Here is a 6,888-nt window from a genome sequence, read left to right on the forward strand (position 1 = left end):
ACCGAGCCCTGGTCAGGCCAGGAGACTGCAGGGATGGCATATGGATACCTGGCACTGCTGGAGCCATGCCCGTGCCGAATGGCTGAGAGTCACCGGCCAGGCAGCAAGCATCGTCAGTCAGGCTTGGAGAGCTGGTTCATGTCCCCTCAGCAGACACATGAGGACTACCTCCAGAGGTTAGGGGTGTGGTCCCACGTGGCAAGCCATACTTCTGCTCTGATCACTGCAGTCTTCACACAGCAGGAGAGACTGTGTCTGAGGAGATAGGTGCTGGTCTAGGAGTGCCTGGTCATGGCGTCTCACGGACCTCGTCCTGTCATTTGGTATCTGCATACACTCCACAGGACCCAACAGCTCCCTCAGTATGTAGAGGGTGCTTTTGTTGGTGGTGGTGATGGGCTTTGTTTTGTTTTGTTTTGACAAGCCTTGAAACACCAAGGTCTTGTCTCAACCTTTTCACAGGACAAAGGGCTGTTTACTGGACTAAAGACAACCTGCTCTGAACGCCTTCCCCTTCACCGGGGATGTTGGACTCTGCCTCCCTAGGCATAGATGAGGGGACATTCTCATCAGCTCAACACTCAACAGACATTTGTGTGTATGTGTCTGTAGGGCTGAGTTCACCCACTCAGGCCCTGGATTTCGGGATCTGAACTCTGGTCCTCTGTCTTGTGTTTTACCTGCTGAGCCATCTCCCCGGCTCTGAACAGATCCCTCCTCTCTCCTTCTTTCTCCTTCTCTCTTTCCATCTCCCTCCTCCCCTCTCCTCCCACTTTCTCCTTTCCCTCCTTCCCTCTCTCTTTCCCCTTCGGCCTCTCCCCTCTCTGAGACTCCCTTTTCTTCTTTCCCTCCCCTTTCCTCTCTTCTTCTTCTTGTCTCCCTCTCTCCTTCCCTCTTCCCTTTCCTTCCCTCTTTCTCTCACTCCCCTCTCTTCTTCCTCTGCCCCTCCCTCCCTCTCTTCCTCTCCCTCTCCCACTCTCCTCCTCCTCCTCCTCTTCCTCCTCTTCATTCTCCTATTCCTTCTTCTCCAAGTGATACTTCTGCCTCAGCTTCCAGAATGGAGCTGGGACTCCACACATGTACTACCGTGGCACCCTGCCTTAATAGTTTTGGGTAACTACTTTATGCCAGGAATAGTCTAGGCTCTGGGCAACAACAAGACCAAGTACACCTTTAGGACACATCAGACTCTTTCGGGGGAGATGGACAGTAAGTACCTGTCCCGTCAAGCAGTGCGAAGCATCTGTGGCACAAAAGCCTGTGCTATGTGAGCTGGTGGACAGTAACACGCTACTTTTTTAGATGAACAAAGAAAACACACAATCTTCTTGGCAGAAATTGTCTGTCCTGCCTCTAGGTTCAGGATGGTGCAGGACAATCGAGGTCATGCCCCACCCTGGTGGCCCACTGGGAATGCTCTCTGGGCAGCATGTCCCCTCCTCCCCGTTGTCCCTCTCCCTCCTTCCGTGACTCTCCCTGGATCTGGACACCAGGCATTTGCTGACTGCACCGGTGCTTTAGTGGCTGGTAGTTTGGTGGATTTTTCTGTCCTTCATGGTCACTTTCTCCAGTGACATGTTTTCAGTTCCCCCGTCACTTTTAATTCAGAGCCGGCTTTTTAGCTGGAACAAGAAAAAGATATCCTGGAACTCATACCTTGTCAGGGAACTGGATACAGACAAATAATTTCCCCAGGCCCTCTCCTCGATGTGTGCCTCTGACCCCTTCACTCCCAATCCAGACCCCTGGATCACCTACATTGGCTTCCGTCTAACTTCAGCCCCATCGACACAGGCCCAGGTCTAATGTAGGCGCTGTGCTCCAGAGCAGGGGCTGTGTAAACGCAGTGGAACCCCACACTTCCCAGACACAAGTCGCATCCCCTTCCTCCCCCAATTCTGTCTCAGGTGTGACTCTGCTTGACCATACTGTCTCTGAGCTCCTTCAGGGCTGGCAGGGCGAGGTCTCTACCAACCAGCAAACTACAGTCAGTATCGATCACATGGCCAGAGTGTGGACGCTTAACCATCAGCTACGGAAAAGCACCCACGAATTCACCTTCCCCGGCTCCACACACGATCAGAGACTGAGAGAAAGACGAAAAGGGGAAGGCCTGGGACCCACCCCCAAACCTGAGTTGTCTTATAAAAAAGTCGACAGCCAGGCATGGTGGCTCCCACCTGTCATCTCAGCACTGAGAAAGCTGAGGCAGAAGGATTGCCTGTCTCCAACATAAATGAGTAAAGATAAATATTACAGGAAAATAAACAAACAGTGCATCTCTTTTAAATAGGTCCCACCAGGAATTTTCCTTGTATGTCGGTTCATGAGGATTTTTTTTATAAATGTATGACAAATGGGAAACTTGGCTAATTACAGTCTTAACAAATTGCCATTATTTAAAAAAAAAAAATAGGATTGTCCCCGAGGAGTGAACACACCACAGACGTTCTCTCCATTACGAGTAAGCCAGCTCCTCCGTTTGACCGCGTCCCCTAATAGTCCTCTGGGCTTGTCCCCTAATAGTCCGAACCCAGCCAATTAGAAGCCAGCTTTTCTGATGTCCCGCCTCCTCCCTGACCAGCAAACATATGCTCCGCCCCTCCACCAGCGCCACCTGGAGGTTGAGGAGCCAAAGTGCGGCGTCTGCGCAGAGAGTACAGGGCCCAAGTGAATCCATGCGGGGCTGCTGCATGGCTTGCTGCGGGATTTTTCGGGCGGAGCCTCCAGGAACTGTCACCAGCGCCTTCAGCCTCGGTGCTCAGCTAGCTGTGTTGTAAATTATATCCTCTATCCCCTCGAGGTTTTTTGTTTCGGGGCTTTTTTTCTCCTAAGGATCTGCTAAGGGAACATTGGGTCACAAAAGTGACCAGAAAGCCCCCCCCCCCCCGGCCATTTATTCACTGTGTAAAATAGACTGGCTTCTAACTTGCAGCGTTCATCACGTCGTTGGGAATGATGGAGCATTTAAAATGGCTCCTGAGGCAAGATGTGTGGCACATGCAGTCTCATGATGGACGCCTGGAGTCGGGAAGGGTGGTAGCCTTTTCCCTGGTGGGACAGCCAAGACATCGCCAGTTCCTCCTCTGGAGAGACTGACTGGAGACCCTCAAACTACATCAAGCACAGAACTGACACAGCCAGGGTTCACTCTGCTCTCGGTTCTTAATCTAAATGGCGGTTCCAGAGATGTGAATGTTTCCCTTAACTCAGTGACCTTCAGGAGAGTAACCTCCACCCCAGCTTTGCACAGTCCAGATGTGATGGGGTGTACCTCCTTAAAAGGTGTCCTTATTGAGTATCTATAAAGAGCCACAAATCCTAGGATCCTTATTGGAATAGCCACCGCCCCAGAGCCCCAAGAGTTGGACAAAAGAAAATACCCCTTTTAGACTCTTTTCCAATCATGTAGCTCTGCTTTTCTTGTCAGAGACAGAAGGGGTGTGTGTGTTGGGGGGGGGGGGGTAGACAGATGGAGAGTGTCCATGGAGTAGGACAGAAAGACAGAGGCAAGCTACTTGAGAAGTGGGAGGAAGCCTTGGTTTGCCAGGTTTTAGGGAAGAACTCCAGAGCCGAGTCTCTCTCTCCCTGTAGGTGTGGCCTCAGCTTTGGAAACTTCAGGAGACCTGCCTGGCCAAGAGGAGAGGCCATAGAGCACACAGTCCCAGCTTAGGGCCTGCCTTAATTATGTCAGCCACAGCTCCAAGATTCCCACAAGGTAGGAGCTCAGTAGACAGTGGTAAACCATTCCCTAAGGCTACTGGGAGTAGTTCTAGGGTCCACAGAGGCCTCTCTCCTGGAGTACCCAAATTAGCCCTGTTAGAACCAGCAGAGAGTCCAGGATCCAGGACAGCTGCCTCCCCGGCTCCATCACTTCCTGGGCTAGAGGCTCAAAGTCTCCAGATTCTGAGCCCTGGAGGCCTGTGCTAGGGGGTCCACTGGGGCAGTACTGGGAAGTATGGAAAGCCACTCATCCCTGGCCCACCTAACACCCAGCACTGGTCTCCCTGCAGTTCCTGTGTCACCTCTCACCTGCCTATCCCTGGCTCCTTCTTTCCCTAGGGCTGCAGGGACTTTTTAGCTCCTGGTTTCTGACTCTCCATCTGTGGAATGATTTTGCCTCCAGTGAGCACCAGGGCAGGCAGGTTTTCCAGGTGCTGCTCTGATTCCAAGTACCTGGAATACCACGGGGAAGAAGATACAGAAAGGGAAGGCTGGGTTAGACGTCCCCAAGGAGGAACAGAGCTGTGAGCCCAGGGCCATCTGGAGCCCTCCGGGAATTCCCTGTAGGCATAGGCCACAGTTGGAAGAGGTCTGGTCCTGGCTCTGTCACTGACTTGCTACCAAGAACTCCCTGGGCTTTAGCATTATGACTAGAATGGATGCCACAGTTGCTAGCCCACCCACATGCCTGCCCATGTGACAGGGATGGATCAGGACTCCTCATCCCTCTGGCCCTCTATGAGACGGGGCAGAAAGAAAGTGTGTTTCATGGTAGCGTTGGTAGCATATGTGGAATGCTGGCCACGAGTAGAGCACAGTCCCAGGCACTAGGCACCTTTATTTAATTCTAGCAGCCCTAGGTAGGCAAGACCATCACTCCCAATAGCAACATTATCACAATCACTACAGCTAACGAAGGCCAAGTCCTCAGGAAAGTTCGTATCCCCCTACAGCAAAGGCCTGCCCTTGAGTCTAGGCCACCCTGAGACGACTCTGGTGAGAACTCTGGGGTGGGAAAAGGACCTTGCTAGAAGTTCTGCCCATGTTTATTACTCTATCCAGCTTCTGTGTGGGCCTGGGAAACTTAATTAAATTCTTTAACCTTTCATGCCCACATTCTTGGATTTCCATGTTCAAGTTTCTTGGCTCATGCTCCTTCCTTTAAATCCCACTACTGGGGGTCTCAGCGGCTGCACTCTCTCCTCTTCTGTGCCCAGGACCCCACGACTGCAGACATCACAGTGTCTCCCCCTCACCCCAAGGTCTGTTGATCCACTATCTTCATCTGTCCTAAACTTAAAGTCAAGCACAGTGGCTTACACCTACAGTCCAAGAACTTGGGAGGCTGAGTAGCGTTAATACAAGTTCAAGGTTAGCCTGAGAAATCTAGTGAGGTTCAAGGCTAACTGTACTATAGAATGTGGTTCTGTCTCAAAACTAAACAATGACCTTCAGCTTCAATCCCCCAGTAGGTGACCCAACATCTTCACAGTTTTCAGCAGTTAGGAACAAATAGGTTTTCTCTAATAACATAATAAGCCAATTCAAGCCAAATTAAAAGTAAAAAAGAAAAAAAAAAGCCGGTTTATTTGGCAGCAGTTCTTGGGCAAGTTCACTGGTCACAAGGAATGGGGCCAGGGAAATCACCATGCAGACAGGGAAACAGAGGGGGGTTGGAGAGAGAGAAAGAGAGGGGGGGTCTAGATTATATAGGGAAGTGCCTCTGTGCCTCTGTAGGAGGGAAACCCAGCCCCTGGGCTGGAAAGTTTTAGGGGAGAGGATGTAATATGTCAGCCATGCCTTGTAACAGGTAGAGACTACTGAGAGATGCTGGGAGAACCTGGAGAACAGGTCCACTTTATATTAAGTAGGCACCTTGGATGCTCATCCAGGGTCTGAAACCCAACAGGAACACCATTCTGCTTGGTCTTGCCCCTGTCCCAGAGGTGACTTCCCAAACTGCTGCATCCCTTGTACCCAGTGTGTGAATTAAGCTTTGTGCTCACTGCCCTCTCCTGGGAGCCTCCCCGAAAGAAAGTCTGCGTCCAAACCCTTCAGTCCTGCCACTGAATACTTGGTGGGGGTGTCCTCTGGGGTGCTAGCCTCTTCTTAGTCCCTCCCTTTCTCTGTCCCATTTAAGACCTCTAGGCCAGACCTACAGCCCCGTAACTTGGCAAGTACCCTATCACTGAGTCACACCCTCAGCCCCGCAGTGTTTATTATTGCTTTTGTTCCTGGCTCTGTGGGTTGGGGGTTGGGTGGGGAGAGAACTCGGATGATAAGATTAGGGTCCTCTGGAGACCATGAGGGTGGCTGTGTCTCTCTGAGGTGCTAGAGTAGCTGGGCATTACTACTTACTTGGTCCTCTCTGCTCTGTCTTCTGCCCCTCCTACTCTCCAGATGCCATCTTTGCCCAGTCGCTCTGGGCAGTCTGAGATAAATGCAGGCACAGGTCTCTTCTCCCAGCGATGAGCAGCTCCCAAGATGGCTCTCTGGCCATCAGATCCTGCATCATGCTCTCCCGTTTGAGTAATGTGCTTCTGACAGAGGCACAAGGCAGAGCTTCCAAGATTTGATGATGGAAGTCTCTCTCATTTGCTGAACCCTACCTCTCGCTCTTACCTGCTTCCTCATGTAGGTTAAGCCAGCTGCCATTGTGAAACCTCTGTGGAGAGACCAACATGGCAAGGAAGTACACCAAGGGTGACCCACTGGCCAACAGCCGCTGTCAGAGTGAAGCTGCCATCCCATAATCTGGGAGAGACTTAGGTTTGTCCATCCCAGCATGTAAAGAGACTTGGAAAGGGCTCCTTCCCCATTAATTCTTGAAATGGTGGCAGCCAGCAAGACACCTTGATTATAGCCTGAGGGAGACCCCTGAGCCAGATGACCCCACCAAGGCACTCACAGATTCTGATAAAGTGAAACTGTGAGGAGAAAAAAATGTGACCAGGGGGTGGTAGCACATACATTTGATCCCAGCACTCGGGAGGCAGAGTCAGGCAGACCGCTGTGAGTTCAAAGCCTGCCTGGTCTACAGGACAAGGTCCAGAACATCCAGGGCTACACAGAGAAATCCTATCTTTAAAAAAAGAAAAGATAGCCAGGCAGTGGTGATGCACGCCCTTAATCCCAGCACTTGGGAGGCAGAGGCAAGCAGATTTC

At 51.5% G+C, this 6,888-nt stretch overlaps 1 long non-coding RNA gene across 1 annotated transcript; it reads right to left on the bottom strand.

The window, feature by feature from the left end:
• Window positions 1–2,923: 2,923 nt before the first annotated feature.
• Window positions 2,924–6,244, bottom strand: LOC116079965. The gene is made up of 3 exons (XR_004114256.1): window positions 6,082–6,244; window positions 4,033–4,176; window positions 2,924–3,051 (listed from the first exon to the last, which is right to left on the bottom strand). It is a non-coding gene; the product is annotated as an uncharacterized LOC116079965 (long non-coding RNA).
• Window positions 6,245–6,888: the final 644 nt, after the last annotated feature.

This window comes from Mastomys coucha, unplaced genomic scaffold (genome assembly GCF_008632895.1).
Source record: "Mastomys coucha isolate ucsf_1 unplaced genomic scaffold, UCSF_Mcou_1 pScaffold6, whole genome shotgun sequence".
In the NCBI taxonomy this organism is placed as follows: domain Eukaryota; kingdom Metazoa; phylum Chordata; class Mammalia; order Rodentia; family Muridae; genus Mastomys; species Mastomys coucha.